Here is a 19122-nt window from a genome sequence, read left to right on the forward strand (position 1 = left end):
ATAACTACCATTTATTTAATTTTTGCAGTAATCCAGGGACTATTCTGTGCTCAATAATTAATTAATCCTTGGATTCATCTACATATGATAATGTTTAAACTTTACAGTAACCCTGCAAGCCAGGCTTTTGTATACTCATCACAGCTAAGTAGAAACTGAGGCTCTGAAATCTTAAATATCTTGCGAAAGTTCACTTAGCTGGTAAATGACTCAGACCATTCTGACTCCAAATGCTTTCCATGACACTGTTTCCTAATACTTGTCAATAATAGGTTGTTTTGAAAAAGCAATATTTTCCTATTTTGTGAGGAAATCACATCATCATCCTACTTCTTTATGTTTAATTTCCCAAGCTAAAAAAGAGAGAATTCCCTCATTTCTTGTGCTCCAGCTGTTTGGAATCCTTTATCAGATACCCTTATGAATGGAAAGCTGTTCTTAATGGATTTAAGTGTTTCAGTGATCTTCATCACTTATCCTGGAAGGTTCCTGCCTTAATCTGTCCTCACTGTTGAACATTCTTTCTTGGTATTTAGCCTAAATTTACTTCTCTTGATTATACTCATTACTCCTAGTTACCTCCCTTATTGTGGATGTGTCAGTAATGATCTATCTTTAGCCAACTGGCCTTTGTTTACAGTTCTTCCCACAAGATTGAGGCTGATGTTGTAATGATGCTTAGAGATGATATAATATAGATGTGGGTAATTGGGCAATCAAATTCAAAGTACATTCTAAACCTAGAATTAGTAGGAAAGTAATAAATGGCACTCAATGTTGGTTTTCTACATCGTCTGTACTTTGGTTTGCATTTAAGGACATCTGTACTTGATACTTTAAGCTTATTCACATACAGTTACTTTGTATGGCTTATAATATTAGTGAATGCTGTCCTAATTAATAGCTGAGAAGTTTAATATATATATATAAAATTTGATATGGCACCAATCTTTTATTTTTTTTTTAGTTGTACAAAATCAGCATCTCATATGATCTAACCTTTGATCATATTTGCCTACTGCTTCCTGCCCTCTAGTCCTTGATTTCCATTTCCTTTTCAGTAGTAATGAGACAAATTATCAAACAAGCTCATTTGAGGAAACTCCAATTGTAATCAGTTAGCTTGATGGAGGAAGAGATTTTTGGAATGCAGCATTTATCCTCCCCTGTGGATACCCAGTGTAGTAATTTAAAGCTTAGTGTAGTGTGTTGAGCACCCACAAAGTGAGCTTTACAAAGTAAAACCAGATTTCTTCATTCCACAGAGAATAGATATTTATTCATAAGCTGTCTGTGTCTGGGGATTTTTGTTTTGTTTTGTTTAACATTTTCATAATACGCTAACCTGGGGCACCACTTTTTGTGCTTTTCTACAGAATTGAAGCTCTAAAGGCACAAGTTAAACAAAAGGCATCACAGAGTTGTGAACCTAGAACATGAGTACAAAAGGGGGAGAAATCCAACCTGGAAATCACCATAAAAAAGTGAGAAGCCTAGTAGAGAACCCTAAAATGTAAATCAGGAACCAAAGCGGAAATAAATGAAAGAAAGGGCAGATTACAGAATTTAGGGCAGAAGCAGACCAGGCATTGTGAAGTTCAAGAGAGAAGTAATTCATCTTCCCTGAAGACCAAGAAAATGGAAGCACAGGAAAAGAAATATGAATATTCAAAAATAAAGCAGTTAAAGCTATAAATGATAGACAACATAGACATAACACAGACTTTAAGCACTGAGAGCCTAGGCATATAGGAAGTAATAAAACAACAACAGTGGGAATAGGAGCGGACTCCTCAAGAGCTATTTTGTGGGGCTGTGTTTGACTAAACCCTTCTGACCTGAGTGCATATGGAAGTTCTGGATTCTCTGAAGGCTAGGCATAGTCTTAAGCATTTCTAATATGGGGGCCAAACCTGGGAAATCAACAAATCTTAGTAGATAATCACATCTCTAAAAGCTAACACTAACATAGTACCTACTATGTTCTGAGCACTGTTCTAAATACTTTACATATTATATATTAACTAATTTAATCTTCACAATAACCTGATGAATATGGTATACCATGGTTACATCCCCATTTTACAGATGAAGAGCAGATACTAGAGAGATTAGGGTAAGTTGCTCAGGTTTACACAGCAGTAGGCTTTGCTTGCAAGCAGCTTGGGCCAGAGCTAATGCTGGAATTCACTGTACTGCTATAACCCCGTTCAGTCCATCACCAAATCCTGATAACTCCAGCTCTTAAATATCTGTAAAATGTGCTTCCTCATCAACTAGTTGTCATAATCTCAATGACTGCCGTGCCCTCAGCCTCCAGTGTTGTTTCACGGCAAACCTCTCTCCATCATTACCACCATCTCGGCAGCCCTCTACTTATCAGTGGTATTCCATAGGTTAAACCTATAGAAAGTCAGAAAAGGATTATTTTTCTGTACTTCTTATTTTAGTTTTCATGTCAACATGATTCCTTTTGAAAGCACCTGTATCACTAGCCCTTTTTACTGGCTATGAGACTAGGTCAAGGGATTAAACTCTGCACCTCAGGTTTTTCATCTATGAAGTGGGGCCGATAAGAGTTCCCATCTCATGGGATTTTTATTAATACATGTAAAGTAATTAGAGGAGTGCCTGTATATAATAAGTTCTCAAGAAACTTTAAGTCTTATTAGAAGTAGCAGTGGTGGTAAAAGACAAAGCAAACACAAGCTCTACATTCCAAAATGTGGAATACTGATATATATGTACACACATCATATAAGCATGTATAAACACACATACATATGTATATTTTTGCAAATATACATTTTCCATTATTTCCCAGGGTATAGATTTCACATACCATTAGAGGGAAGCCAAAATCTAAACATCTTATCTGAAACAGCCTTTAATTTGTACATGACTGCCAAGTAGGTAACACTATTTGTCAATGCACTTTTAAACTTAGGAAATTTAAGATTAGTTCTTAAAATTTTATTTTTTTAAGAAAACAATAAACATGGAAGCAAATTTAAAAGAAAAGTATTCAATTTCAGTGGAGTGAATGAGGAGGGAAAGGTTTGTGTTTCTGGTTATGTAAGGAAAAAATAGCTGAAGAGTATAGATTTCAGTGTACCAAAATAAAAAATGATGCCTGATCAGGACTGGAAGCTTCAGATCAAAAGGGCAATTTTAGAAAATTGTGGTGAGTGAATGAGGGCACTAGTTTATTGAAGAAATCAATTTGCTATCTTAACCAATGGCACCAGCGCCATCCCTATAATCTTTGAAAATAGATAGACACTTTGCGGTTCACCAATCCGTAGATTGCATCTGCTTCCTTACACCTGGCAAGCTCACACCCTTTTCGAAAAGATGGTATCGCAGGAGCTTTGTGGGTTTATGAAGCCACAAGTTTATTAGTTAGATAAAATCTCTAAGCGTTTAGGAGTTTAAAACTGTGTTGTCAAACCTATTTCAGTTATAATGGCAATTTCCAAAGTAAATATGACACAGTAACTTTTAAATCTTGTCATTCTGTTTCCTTGAGTGTGTGATTTGTGATAATCCATGGCAGGGCTTCCTGTCTTTGTTTTCAAATTTAGCTGTACATGGAGAGTAGCAATTGAAATACTGAAACTTAAAATCTACAGTTGGTAAATTGTACACCTCCAATTACCCCAAATAATTTTCTTGGATAAAGGTGGGCCAAATATTTTAAAGGGAAAACAAATATGGCTTTATTATTATTTTTTAACTTAAATATAATTAACATACATTATATTAGTTTCAGGTATACAACATAATGATTCAATATTTCTGTATATTTTTGTGAAATGATCACCACAGTAAATCTAGTTAACAACTATCACCACACATTGTTACCAAATTTATTTTTCTTGTGATGAAAACTTTTATGATAAACTCTTTTAGCAAGTTTCAAATATACAATACCATATTATTAACTATAGTCATCATGTTGTATATCCCCATGACTTATTTATTTTATAGCTGGAAGTTTGTACTTTTTAACTCCCTTCTCCCATTCCCCACCTCTCCCTCCTCCCTGCCCCCCCCTTCTGCAAATCACTAATCTGTTCTCTGTAGCCATGAGCTCAAGTTTTGTTATTGATGTTTATGTGAGTGGGTGGGTTTTTGTTTTTGTTTTTTTAAGATTTCACATATAAGTGAGATAATATGGTATTTGTTTTTCTCTGATTTATTTCACTTAGCATAATTTTTATTTTTATCTCAAGTTTTATCTATGTTTATCCCTCAAGTTTTATCTATGTTGATGAAAATGGCATGATTTCATTCTTGTTTATGGCTGAATAATATTTCATTAAATATATATGCCACAGTTTCTTCATCCATCCATCCATCCATTCATCCATCCAACTTAGGTTGCTTCCATATCTTGGCTATTGTAAATAATGCTTCAGTGAACATGGGGTGCATATATATCTCTCAAATAAATAAATAAATAAATAAATATTTTAAAAAATTCCAGAAACTTCAGCTTAAAAAACCAAACCAAACCAAAACAAAACAAAAAACCACATCCTTGTCAACTCTTGTTAATTCTTGTCTTTTTGATAATAGTCATTCAAGCAGGTGTGAAGTGATATCTCGTGGTTGATTTGCATTTCCCTGATGATTAATGATGTTGAGCACATTTTCATATACCTGTTGGCCATCTGTATGTCTTCTTTGGAAAAATGTAAATATGGCTTTAAATGAAGTAGTCAGAGGAGAAAATAACATTGGGGACAGGATCCTCTTTAATATATTGTTCTGTCTCATTTAAATGATCAAAAAGGTCTAATACAATAAAAACTTATTAGAACTCATTGTTCAAAGACCCAAATAAGCCTTTTTTTCTCTTTTAGCATCTGATTTTAGGAATAGAAGCAAATCCTAAGGAAATAACATGATACCAATTAATGATTTTGGGAAAGCAAATTGTGAGGTGTTCATCTAGGTTATTATATTTTCTATCAAATTCTATACACTGAATTTCTACATGAGATTAATTTTTACTAGGAACAATAGGTAAAGAGTTAGGAAAACTGAAGTTTTCCAATTAAGCCCAGGCTTACTATATTACCAAAATGTAAATATGGGTATTTAGCTGTATTCTTAACATTACAAAAATAGTCTCTGAAAGAATAGTATATACATATAATATAAAAATACTTATTATTTCAATGTAATAACATGATGAGATATATATCTCGTATATTGTTGGATAGTCTCCAGAGCTCTTCCACATATATCATAGCATCCTCAGATAATCTTATGAAGTAAGAAGGACCAGTAGACTAAACTTCATTTTGCAGATGTGGATATTGGCAAGAGAGAAGAAAATGATGCAACCCAGAATGCTACTAATTAATAACTGAACTGGGATTAAAGCCTCCAAGAGCAGAGAATATTCCATAATTTTAAACTGAAGTATAATTTTATGGAGATGACAATATGAAACGAAATTGCTTTGTAGTATTATTAACCTTAAAACATTGGTGCTACATGGGAGCAAGATGTCTCAAAGAACAACAGGCTTTTATTTTCTTGGCTATCATCACTGCCAAAATAAGTGTTCAGTGGAAATTAGGTCTTATTACTACTTTTACATAGATTTTGAAAAATTCCCAGACATACCACCCCAAACAAAGTAAATTAGTGCTACTGAAGAAAAGATGATAATTTATGATATGCTTATGAGAACTATTGTTAAGTTAGCAATATTGTTGCTATTTTAACCACCATTTAGAAAGCCGGAATTTCTTCCCAGAAATTAATTGGTATGAATTGCTATTTTAATGGGGATAGAATATAATGACCCATGGTTTTATGCATTTGAGCAAAGTGACGGCATCATTAGTTAACTCTAAGAGTCATAGTGGCCACTTTTATGAATTAAATGACCAGTGGAGAACACCCCAAACTTTGTGCAATAAATCCTCCCACAAAGTAATGTTTCTTGTTGTGTAGCTTGAACAATGAATTCAGTATGTATCACTGGGTGAACCTGGTGTACTTAGACATTTGTCTTTTTTTCTTCCTTCTGTAAATATATTATCATGTGGTAGAGGGCACCCAAATCTAAGCCGAACATACACGGATACATGCAAATTCTTGCTCTTGGGAAAGTAAGACTCTAATGGTTGTTCACTTATAGGGGAAGGGCGTTTGGTGATGCTATTTTACATTCTTCAACAAAATATGGTCTACAAAAAGAAATTAATTCCAAATTACCAAGTCAGTTTGGACTGGCCACATGGTACAGTAATATATCTAGAGTCGCAGAGGGATGAGTTAAAGTCTTCTGAAAGAGTCTGTGTGGAGGAAACTACATGAGGAACTATGACCACTGCTGCTCTGTGGCAGTTTACCAGTACAGTGCTGCCTTCTCATAACCCTGAAACCCATCTGCATTCTCCAAAAGAGGGGGAAAATGCATGTGAGAGTACTTGAGAGAGGATAATGGCATGATCAGAGGTAACCCCCTACACATTATTCCTCATGATGTGAAAATTCTTTTACAGGGACCAGGGAGATTCTGAACTGAATAAGTCCAAGGGAAAACAATTCTAGAAAACAGTGCAGTTTGAACGTAATCCACTTCACTTGGTCTGTCTTCAAGTCGCCACTTCCTTAGAGTTCATTCTTTCAGAAGTTGAGCACCTCTGTCATTGAGTAGTGGTCGGATTAACTGTGCTGTCCTGCTACTTGCTGGCTGAAGTCGTTTTTGTTACTTCTAATGTAAGCTTTTAGAAAGCTATAAAGTACAGTGACAGACACGATCATATTCAATTGGACATGCTTTCTGCAAATTTGTTAAGGATTTAGTCTACACATTTGTAGCATTTAGTTGCCATGGAGATGACCTCGGTGGTAAGAGGAACAGCCTTTAGGTTGGACCCCAGATTTTCCTTTCATTTCCATTTAATTTGATTTGACTGCAGAATGTCACTTCCATTGCATTGATTAAGCTTCATCGCTGCCACCAGCCCTGTTAGGAAGGTGAAAGGGCAGGCCAGCCGCTGTCATTTTGCACCCCTACCCTTTTCTGATATCAATACAGATAGGCTTTTGAGATGAGAAACTCCTTCACTACATTGATGCAGACACAATTTCTCTTGCTCACTTCATGAAATATAATAAAACTAGAATTATGCTCAAAAGTTTTTATTCACTCAAAAGCACACTCTATATAACCTCAAGTTTTCTCTTTTTTTCAGCTCCATGCTTTGGAAGTTATAATATCTAATGTATGAAAACAAAAAATTACTGTCTTTGGTTTCCCTTAAAAGCTTTTTAAAGATAAACTCTGCATTTGCCTACTTTTTGAAATAGTTATTTTATAGCTTAAATGAATCAGAAATAAATGACAGAATTAAACTATACAAATATGAAGCATTAATTTCTGCTTATATGGATTGGAAGTGCTATCCTTAGGTATTAATTAAGTTGGAAGGAAAATGATGCATTAGACAAAGTTTCTCTTTGGTACCCTGTACTGCTTCTTTCTGCTGCCTTTTTTTTTTTTTCCCCTGCTGCTTTCTTTATTTCCTTCCCTGACTTTTAATGCCATCAGTAACCCAGAACTCATCAATCTTGTCTTTTAGGTAAAACAAAAACAAAAACAAAAACAACAAAGTTGATAAATTAATTCAACACTAAGCTTTGAGAAATTAAACTTGTTAACTTCCTTAGGAGTACAGCATTTATATTTCACTAGAGAAGAGGAGAACATTATTTAACGCAAGAAACTTAGGAGAACTCCAGTAACAAACTGGGGAAGACAGTTTGATGGGAAGTCTTCCAGATGCTTTTCAAATTATAGCACTTAGATTTCAGCCTCGCTATGAATGCTTGGTTCTGCTGCATTTAGGAGGTTACCATGTTAGGTTTCTTTATGCTATAATTTGGTTGGGGGAAGCCCTCAGTTCCTTGATGGAACATATACAAGAAACCTTTGAATTCATGGCTGGAAAACATAGAAGTCAGCAATTACTATAGATATGCCAGCACTTTGGGGGCAAAGGACCTTGACTAGGGCATCGTAATTTCATGTTTTTTAAAGAAAGGTAGCTTTATTGGGGCACCTGGGTGGCTCAGTCAGTTAAGCATCTGCCTTCGGCTCAGGTCAGGGAGCCTGCTTCTCCCTCTCCCTCTGCTGCTCCCCCCTGCTTCTGTGCTCGCTCTCTCTCTATCTCTCTGTCAAATAAATAAATAAAATCTTTAAAAAAGAAGAAAGGTAGCTTTATTGACTAGGATTGAGATTAGGGGGAAAAGGGAGCCATGATTGCTATTTAAATATTGGTTTCTTGGTTTGTGGGGTTTTGGCCAGAATCAGGCATGCTGTCCTTTGGGAATTGCCTCCAGCATTCTATACAATGTCTGTTTGGATAGTTCCTGTTATTTCTGTTGGAAGTCTATAAAGTGATGTGCATTGGGAAAGTACTGACAACTTTTTTGGTCTCTGCTGTAGTAACTGCACCTATTTAGACCAGTTTTGCTATGTTGGAATATTCTAGAATTCCAGTTAACAATAGAGTGAAAGTCATAAATGTGACTGCCTTTACTTGTTACCTCTAAATGATGTAGAGTACTGTTTGTCAAACTGTAATGTGCCTCTGAGTCACCTGGATATCTCGTTAAAATGCAAGTTCTGATTCAGAAGGCCTGGGTGGGGCCTGAGATTTTGTGTTGCTAATGAGTTGCCAGCTGGGGCTGATGTTGGTTATACACTTTGTAGAGTAGGGACCTAGGGCAGGTTCTCAGTCTCAGTGAACACTGGAATCACCTGGGAAGATTTGAAACATCTATTCCTGGGTCCCATCCTACCCCAGAGATTAATATTTAATTGAGTAGAGTGTGGCTGGGTATCAGGATTTTTAAAAGCTCTCCAGGTGATTTTGATGTTCAGCCAAGGGTGAACTGATTAGATAATGGACCTGTGAAGTTGGGGAAAATATGGAGAGATGATCATGTTGTAAAGAATATTCTCAAAACCTTCCTCAGGGTTTTATTTTTACTATTAATTTGGAGGTTTTAAAGACACCGAGCCAAATTTGTAAATAAAAACCGATTTGTCATTCCATTCATTAACTGCAATTATTAGTCTACAAGTGAACATTTACCAATACTATCTTCAGCATTTCCTTCTTTTTAAAATAATTTAAGATAGGTTGGCAGATTTAGCAAATAAAAATACATACTGAGGTGCCATTCCAGGCTGTTGAATCAGAACCTGCATTTTAACAAGATACTCAGGTGATTCATATGCACAATATAAATATTGCATGGGACACACTTAAAAAAAATCAAATTTACTTGGGTGTCCTGTATTTTTTATCTTATCTTGTAACTCTATTTAGGAAGTAATTAACATTTATTTCATTACAGAATAAAATGGAAAGTAGTATTCTGAGTTTAGAGAACACTTTTAATATCTTGCTTCTCATTTTACCTCATCTTCCTGTGTCTGCAATGCCCACTGATTTTTAAGCCTAAGATAAAATAAAACCAGCTAATAGACCTCACGATGTCATGCTGTGTATTAGAAACAAATAAAACATACCGTTCTGTGTATTTATGCAAGAATGGGAGACAGCCCTACCACTTTGAGGGCAGCAATCAGTTTACGTTAAAAATTGTTTTACATCTTTTTCTTAGACTTATTTAAATAATTGTCACAGATTTTAAAACCCTCTTATTTAAGGAATTCAGAAGCCACCTTGTTGTAACTAAAGTGTAACAATTAGTTGTGCTCATAAAACTACAAATACCAGAATTCCCCCAGAAAGAGAATTATCCCAAGGCTTATCTTCCTATGAAAAAAACAGTCCCACAAGGCTAAAAAATGTTGTGTCTATATACCCAAATAAGAAATGCTAATCTTTTAAAAAATTACTTAGATTAACCAAAATGTCAGAGTTCAGCATTGTTAAAGCAACATTTAACCTGGCTCATGTTGATAGCGGTGTCTTATGAATCACAGATATTGAAAAAATGGGTTATAAAAGTTTAGTCACAAAAATTAATTTTTAGGTTAAAGTAAAAAATATATCATTGACATTATTAGTTTTTTCTTTCAACTGTCTCCCCTTTTGGAGTCTTTGTCACACATCTGGTACTCTATTAAGAAGACATTCATATGCTGGTATTGAATACAGTGATTTGCGCTTTAAAATGTAGTGTTGAGAACTCTATTTGGAATGTGTTGCTGCATATAAGATTGAGCTTTAATAGTGTTATATTTCAGTCTATAAATAACTTTTACTTCCTATCTGACATTAAAACAATGTATGGCATTTGGCAAAAAGTAAACTGCCAAATGATTTCTTAAGTGCCTAGTTAAGGGATGTCATTGTAAATTTTTTTATCCTGGTGAAAAACACTGTAAGAATATGTCTTAGCTTTACTAATCCCTCAAAGTAAATTATTTATTTTGGCAATATGAAATCATAAATACTAATCAACATTCTGAAAAGTGTGGCATTGTTGATTTTTATTTATAGTGAGTCAAGTTAATAGGTATATCATGTAGTGAAGTTACACTGTCACAATCAGGAAGGTAACTTATAACCAAGGCCTCACACTTGCAAACGTGGTGAACGAGGGAGGACAGAGCACTTTTATTTGCAGTCCCAGTGAGGCACTGGGGTAAGTGGACATACCAGTGGTTTCAGAGTCAAATCTCGTATGACCCAACTGGACCTCAGTTCCTTCATTTGTAAAATGAGAGAAGAAATATTCCTTCACTGAGTTGTGAAGATTAAGATGTTATGTAAAGTTCCTTAGATGATGCCAGTAGATATTCAGAAAAAAGTTAGTTTCCACCTCAACCACCCTGATCCCCTAAATCCTTCCAGCGCATTTGGAGGATTCTCCTTCCTTGGTAGAGTTTCTAGAAATACCATAGGGCATGAGGGAGGCTAAAAAGAGGTAAACTATTAACTGTTACTTGGCCAGATGTAAGCTCAAATGTGATTTTGTTAGGTGAAGGCTAAAGTCCATTGAGGAAAACAATTTCTAATGATGAAAAGAATACTCGCCTTTAAGTGGAAAGGCAGAAGAGCTGCTACCAGGAATAACTGGACCCTTGACTCCATGCAAATTATTTAATCATTCTTGGCTGAGGTTTCTTTACCTTTACGAAAGGAGTAATGTTGAATTGTAATATATCTTGGTTCCCCTCCAGCTCCTCTCATTGTAATGCTTCCTCGGTTGGGTTCCCTGAGGTGCTAAGTTGGAGACTGGGAATGTTCTTGGGATCAACACCTATGAGGGAGTAGGCCCCAGGACCAGGCATCGGGAGGAGCTGTACTGAGATGTAGTTAAAACTCAGGCCTCGGTGGATCCCTGGAGAGCTTGGGCACTGCATGGTCCTTCAGAGTTTTTGTTCCTGAGGGAAGGGTACCCAGCCTCTTTCGCTCTAAACCCTTTCTAGGGGCATGACTCTGGGCAAGGCAGCCCCCCCATTCCCCTGGGGGCAGGTCCTGAGGAGTAGTCACGTAGAAATTAGCCCCAGCCAGAGCACCTGGCAGCTAGAATGAGTGCCTCAGTCTTGGAGGGGCATTTGACACAGCCTCTACTGCATGAGGTTAGTTTTCTAGCATCTCAGGGTCATGGCCTTATACTCAGCAGAATATCAATCTTTACTGGAATGCTATCATTTTCAGAGATGTTTTGGGGGAAATGCTAAACTTTAGGGATGCCTGGGTGGCTCAGTCAGGCCTCTGCCTTTGGCTCAGGTCATGATACTGGGGGCCTGGGATCGAACCTTGCACTGGGCTCCCTGCTTGGGGCTTCCTCTGCCCCTCCCCCTGCTCGTGCTCCCTCTCCCCCTCAAATAAGTAAAATCTTTAAAAAAATTAAAAAAAGAGAAATGCTAAACTTTGGAATCTCTGGGTGTATTTGGGGGGGGGTGTTATTTTGAGCATAGGCCATGCGTGTACATTTTCTGAAGTGAAATTAATCAAAATACCCTGATAAAGTCTTCGCTGAATTTTGCAGGAGGATAGACTTTTTGTACTATTTCTAAGAGATCTCTCATACAGATTTCTCCAAAGGCATCATGGAAAATAGCCTCAGCTTTTGGAGTTCCATTTGTAGTTGTGACCAAAACCAAAAGTGCTCAAGTACAGTATGAGACATTTTAAAAAATTCAAATAGGCCATTATACAAATCAATGCAAAAATCAGCCTACTTTGGTACTTTATTTTCTTTTAAAGATTTTATTTATTTATTTGAGAGAGAAAGAGCATGAACAGGGTGCGGGGCAGAGGTAGAAGCAGGCTCTCTACTCAAGGGCTCAATTCCAGGACCTGGGGATCATGACCTGAGCAGAAGGCAGATGCTTAACCGACTGAGCCATCCAGGCACCCCTACTTTGGTATTTTATTTTATTTTTAATTAATTAATTAATTAATTAATTATGTTCATTTAGCCAACATATAGTACATCATTAGTTTTTGATGTAGTGTTCAATGATTCATTAGTTGCATATAACACCCAGTGCTCATCACATCACATGCCCTCCTTAAATACCCATCACCCCGTTACCCCATCCCTCCAACCTTTACTTTGGTACTTCAAAAAATATTTTTCTTCAGGTTCTGTTCCAGCTTTGAGTGTGGAAATTCTTCCTCTCTCAGTACTGTTTATTCATCTTTAGTTGGTCATTTTTCAAATATGAGGATGGTATGTTTCACAGATGATGTGCTGTGGATTAGCCCTCCGGGCTGCTCCTTGCCGTGAAGATTTTTTTTTTTTTTTGAAGATATTTTTATGTTAGTTGAAACAGAGGGAACTGAATGGATAAGACCATCAAGAAGATAAAGCTCACTTTATCTTCATCTAAAGAAGTTCAGTGTATTAAATACCAATGCATTCTTGCAAGGGTCTTATTCAGTGGAAGAGATAAAGAGTGAACCTCTATATCCCCTTTGTTGGCCTGAAAATGGAATGTCAGGCAACATATAATCATCTTTCTTGTTTAAAAAAAAAAAGGAAAGTGAGAGAAAGCGATTTCTATTTGTGTCAGATTTTAGATGTCTTAATATTCTTTCCTGTCTAATTTTGCAGAAAGTGATAATAGAGTTCTTGTCAAATTAGAGGCTACAGACTTTTAACCTATGTCGTGAAAAAAACCAACCACATTAGTTATTATTACCATAAACATAATTCAAATAAATATTTAGTTGTAATACCATTATGTTGAAGGGTGCATTCCAAGCATATAATTTTGCTCTCATTATAAATATTAAAAATTCAGAATGATAGTACATTGGAGAAGAAAAGAAAAAAAAGAAACAACAGAGGTTTTTGGAGTCTTTTGCTTCCAAAGATGGAGTTTCAGTGTAAATTCATAATTGGAAAAATTGGAATGAAGTGACTCCCATAAAGAATTATGCATCTCTGTTACTTATGGAACATGAAATTATTTTCTAAAATACCATAAATCCTGCCACATGTTTCTATCTGTGAGTCAGAAACTAAAGTGAATAGTATCAAGAGTGGATCAAAGTGAGAAAAGAAAGAAGAAAGTAGAAAACTCACTGTGTGCAACTTCATAGAATGAGCTCCAAGCAAGTGATATTTCTGACCTTTGCTGAACCAGTAGTTGAACCTGTTTTATTAGTCACCTGAGAATTACTTTCTTGAGTGGAATTGTCGAATGTGAAAATGATGCTGGACCAATCTTTAGAATTTTTCAGACCTTTTTAAACTGATGACAATTTTAAGTGTCTCATCATTACATTTTCCAAATTACCAGTAAATAGAGCACACATTTTCATAGTTCAAGTTTATGCATAAAATATCAAAGCAGGTGCATTTTCAGTGTTAAAGGGTATTTTCTCAACCAAATTATTAGAAAAGAGAATGAATGAGAAAACAGAGAGCATACTCTAGAGAAGTCCTTTCTAACATTGCTTTTAGCAGTATTATCAAATTGGGTCACAGATAATTAGATTAATTTGACTACCCTATGGTTTTTTTTGGAGAAATGTAATGTGGCAACTCTCTTTGCTCTTGGATATCTATAGGATTCAAGAAAATGGAAACACTCGGCCTTCAAAAAGGGAAGAGCTATTATGTCACGCTCAATCAGAGAGATGTAGACATTGATAGAGTATCAACACCTGAAGCCACTCTATTAAAGCATGCTTGGTTCCGCAAGCAAAAGTCACAGAAAATTGGCTCATGTTTCACCATCTAGGCTTGCTACCACTTGGTTTCCTTTAATTGGCTATCATGTCCATTTACCAGAAATTGGCTCTGTTTTCCAGCTGCTGGATGTAGGAATGATTTACTTGTGTGAGTGGATTACAGGATTACACCTGCAAGAGTGTAGTTTCAGACATCCTTTTTCTTAGAAAAATTACTAACTCTGTGTATCTGAATAGGCATACTACAAAGGAATTATAAAATCTAGAACCTGAGAGGCTTTTCAAAGGATCTGACTTGTCTTAAAGACAGTATTAGCATAGAGGGGTCATGAAAGCCCCTGGGTGGGCCCTGGTCTATAACGTATTATTAAGTACAATTTAAGGATCGTATCAAAGGAATTGAAAAATAAATAGTATAGCACAATTCTTGGTATAGGCATTTTACCTAATATAGGGAAGCTTATAAACCCACATCTTAATGCTACACTGAGTAGATTGCTTTCATGTTTAGAGCATAACCACTTAAGTTTTGTTCAACATTTTAAGAAATCAGTTAGGGTCGTTTGTTGTTTTTGTTTTTTGTTTCTGCTTATTTCACATTGTAGTGGCTTTTTTTTTTGGTTTGTTTTTGTTTTTTTAGGAAAAAAAAATCCAGCATTTAACTTTGCTTTTCTGAACTAACAGGCATTTATGGTTATCTAATTACTGTAACCACGTATTTCCTGAAATGTTGTTCACTAGTAGTTTAACCACAAATACAGATGCTCTAATTTCTACTCTTCTATAGATTTTCTGAATAGGGTCCACTGCTGTCATCAGGGGAAGGTTCATGTAAATCTAAATATTTTAAAAATATAAGAATGAGTACTTTAAATGTAAAGGAAGATGAATGTAACATTCTTCTGAAACAAGTCTAGTAAGGATTTTAAGTTTTTAAGACTTTATATTTAATTACTTTGCATTGAAGCCAGCTGGTTTGGTAACTTTCATGACCTTATATTCCCTGAATGTTCTCATAAATCAAAGGAAGAATATGCTCAATTCTAACATTAGTCCTGGGGAAAATTCCATATTTGAAAACAAAAGAAAGAAAGGTAGAATCAAGGTTGCCTTGGGAATTTTGAGGTCCTTGGTAAGGTTAATTGGGAGGGCATAAATTCCTTTATCCTCAGATTTTTCTTTGCCTTTCTCTTTTCTCCCCCTAAGCTTTCCTGCCCTCTAACCCACCAATTTCTCTTGCAGCTTGAGCCTTCACACTTCAACATTGAACTTGGAGATATAAAAATATTCTAACAGGCAGGGGGATGGCCTTGATGATCTCTTAAAGTTCTTTTTAGTGCTCTATTTTAAATTCCAATGATTTAATAGAAACTCAAGGGTGAAATGGCCCTCTGGAGGTCATCAGTTGTAGTCCCTTCCATGTCCCCTCCATGTACAAATGCCTCCTACCTTCTGGGAGTTGGCACTAACAGCCAGTCCCAAGGGACCTCTTTATTAGTCTCTGAATTTCTTCAACACTATGGACTTAACTTGTTGACCAGTTGGGAGAAGTGCACATCAGGTTTGAGAATTTTTCTAGCTGTACATTTTACCTTCTTCCTAACTTAGGTATTAAATATATAAATCATTGCTTGAGTGAGTCACTCTTTTGAAAGAGATCTACGTTAAAGGTTTCAGGTGTTGTTTTGAGGTGGATGAGAATTGAAGGAAGTCAGAATCCATTGAGATCAAGCAATTCAATAAACATTAGTTGAGGACTTCCGTATAAGGGGTTGTAAACTCTAATGCCTCAGAAGACAAGGCTGGTAGCATAAATCTTGAATTAAGCCCTACGTAAGGCAATAGGGATGGTGTGAGGCCTGAGCATTTCAGACCCGGTGCTAGCGTTCTTGTGGCAGCTGTCCTGCCCAAAGCATGCCCAAAGTTTGCAAACCCTTAAGTCTCTATGCATGGTATCTGTTTCGTCTTGTGGGAGATTCATAAGTGAACACCAAAAATTCCTGACCTTACTGAGGTACAACAGTGATAAAAAAATTATTAATCAAATGGTGGCTAATATTTATAGAGGGGCTGCTAGGTCCTAGGCACCCTGCCACTTTTATTCAATCCTTATGCTTATCCTATGCGATAGTCCTATTCAACTCTATTTCAGATGGGAAGGTGGAGGCCCAGAGATCAATTACTTGCTTGTAGTCACTCCTTTAATCATTGTTAGAGGCCTGTTAAAACTGAAGTCCTCCAACTTAGCAACTTCCAAAACCCATGCTCGTAACCATTATTCAGGTATATCTCAGGCTATCTACTGTGAGATGTTAATGGATATCTGTTTTTTTTTATTGATGATTCTGTAATCAAATAATGGAAAACAAAAATTGAGTTACAGAAGGTTACATCCCACACATTACTCACTATGGGACTTTGTCCAGATCCTTTAATTTTACTGTGTTGTGAATCCCTCAAAGTAGGTATATATATTTTACAGTGTTTCCCAAGCTAATGTGAATGGTAAAAATTGTCTCAAGTTCTAGTGTTCTAGGGAACAAACTTTGAGAAACTCTTATCTGTTAATACGCAGCCCTCTCACTGAGATAAGTGTTGTCATTAAAGAGCAAAGTATTTTGGGTGCATACAAGATAGATGTTAATCAGAGAATGTGTCAGAGGGAAGGTAGAATTTGGCATTGGGTCTTAAAAATGGATGATATTTTCACAGATTATTATATTTACATAGATGATATTGGGCATTAGAGAACATTCCAGGAGAAATTCTTTCAGTCAGGCAATACTGCAAACATACACATAAGAGAGTGGAATGTGCAAAGGTGAATTTGGGGAATGTAGAAAAAATTGGTAGATTAGCATCATTTGATATTTATCGTGTTAATCTTAATGGTTGGTTATATTTTAGAAGATTGGTTTTTTTTCAAATATTAGAAAAGCTCACTTGAGGAAAGTTTCAAGTCTTATGACATAGGATATCATCTTCAGTCATATTATTAAAATTACTCATTGAACAAATATTTATGACTGCTTATATTCAGAGCTCTGTTTGGGGTGCTCAGGCTACAGATGTAAATAAGGTATACAAGCTTCCTGTTCTCAGACAACTTGCAGACAAAAGCAACACAAACATAAAAAAGGCAACAAGACGATGTCAACTAGTGATAAGTACTATGCAGAGAGATAAAATAGGCTGATGTGGTGAAGAGTGCCTTAATGGCTATTTTAGAATAACAGGAAGGAACCAGACATTTGAAGATCATGGGGATAACATATTAGGCGGCGAGAACAGCTGTTCCAATATCCTTAAGGGAGAAATGAATTTGAGGTTGTGAGGAATAGAGAAAAGGCTAATGTGGTCAGAGACTGGCAAGGAGGAAAATGGTAAGAAGAGTTCAGAGAGATTGACAAGAACCAGACCACAGAGTAAGCAGTTAGAATTTTTTTAAGCGTCATGTTTAACTATTTAAGAAGGGGCTTGATTCTGTGTGTGTGTGTGTGTGTGTGTGTGTGCATGCACACACATGGCCATAATCTCTGGCTGCTTTGTGAATAAATTTTAAGGGGAAAGGGAAGTAGGGGACCAGTTAGAAGTGATTGCAATAGTCTAGGAAGGACTACTTTGAACTAGGGGTGGAGAGAAGTTGACACATGAACATATAGGGTTTTTAAATTGAAGTATAGTTGGCATGCTGTGCTACATTAGTTTCAGGTGTACAACATAGTGATTCAACAAGTTCACATGTTATGCTATGCTTACTACAAGAGTAGCTACCATCTGTTACTGTACAAAAAATATGGAACACTTTACAAGTTTGGGTGTCCTATTTGCACAGGGACCATGCTAATTTCTGTATTGTTCCAATTTCAGTATATGTGCTGCCAAAGAGAGTGCAACATATAGGTGTTTAAGGACATGCTAATGAAGTGGATGTGTGGGATAAATGGAAGGAAATTAGGTATAGATTGGTGGTATTTGTTGATGAGACTGAGGGAGGTTTAGGTGGGAAATCAGAAGTTTTGTACTGGACACATTAAGTTGGAGATGTGCATTAGACATTCTAGTAGAGAGGTCAAATAAACAATTGGACAAGTGAATCTTGAATTCAAGGGTGAGGTCTGTGCTGGAGATATAGGGATATCCACATTATTCCAATAACAGAGTTAAGAAGGTCTACCTACCCATAGTTAAAAGACATTTTTTTTTTAAAGATTTTATTTATTTACTTGACAGAGAGAGACACAGCGAGAGAGGGAACACAAGCAGGGGGAGTGGGAGAGGGAGAAGCAGGCTTTCCGCTGAGCATGGAGCCTGATGCAGGGCTCGATCCCGGGACCCCGGGATCATGACCTGAACTGAAGGCAGACGCTTAACGACTGAGCCACCCAGGCGCCCCTTAAAAGACATTTTACAAGGTAAAATAAATAAATAAATTTGTTAATAAAAAATTAAAAGTGACTAGAGTATACAAATTACTATAGTGTAACCTTGGTTTTGGGTACTACCAGTTTTCTCATCATTTATTAAGTGCTGGTAGAGAAGCAGGAAGACATTACATTTTTGTAGTGAATACCTAGAAAGTCTTCTGTAGTTCAAATACCCATCTCCTCTACGACTTCTGGACAAATGTATTTCCGTCAGAAGCCTGAATGCTCAGGATTGGAAGGGCATGTGTTTGCCTCCCAGGGCAGGCAATTCTAGGTTTATAATGTTCTTCCTTTTCTTGAATAGATATTTTTCCACTCATAATCTTTCCTCCATTTTTACCAAATGCTACAGTTTCAGACTTAGAAAAGGGTCCAGTCCTCACTCTTTTATAATGACCCCTCATGTATTTTGAGAAAACTATTGTGCCTTTCTGGTTTCCTTGGTTAAGCATACGTGGTACTTTTAGTTGTTTCCATGTGACATGACTTTAAGTCCTCTGTCCATTCTGGTTACTCTTGTTTCTAGAGCATTT

The 19122-nt window shown here is 36.3% G+C and overlaps 1 protein-coding gene and 1 non-coding gene across 5 annotated transcripts in view; one reads left to right on the forward strand and one right to left on the reverse strand.

The window, feature by feature from the left end:
• Positions 1-19122, forward strand: part of SOX5 (SRY-box transcription factor 5) — a 1011837-nt gene that overhangs the window by 92411 nt on the left and 900304 nt on the right. The gene's annotated exons all lie outside the window — the stretch shown is intronic.
• On the reverse strand, positions 17953-18056 carry LOC112830242 (U6 spliceosomal RNA). The gene has a single exon (XR_003209863.1). It is a non-coding gene; the product is annotated as a U6 spliceosomal RNA (small nuclear RNA).

Source organism: Callorhinus ursinus, unplaced genomic scaffold (assembly GCF_003265705.2).
Source record: "Callorhinus ursinus isolate GAN/ISIS: 27379988/994484 unplaced genomic scaffold, GSC_fseal_2.0 scaffold27, whole genome shotgun sequence".
In the NCBI taxonomy this organism is placed as follows: Eukaryota; Metazoa; Chordata; class Mammalia; order Carnivora; family Otariidae; genus Callorhinus; species Callorhinus ursinus.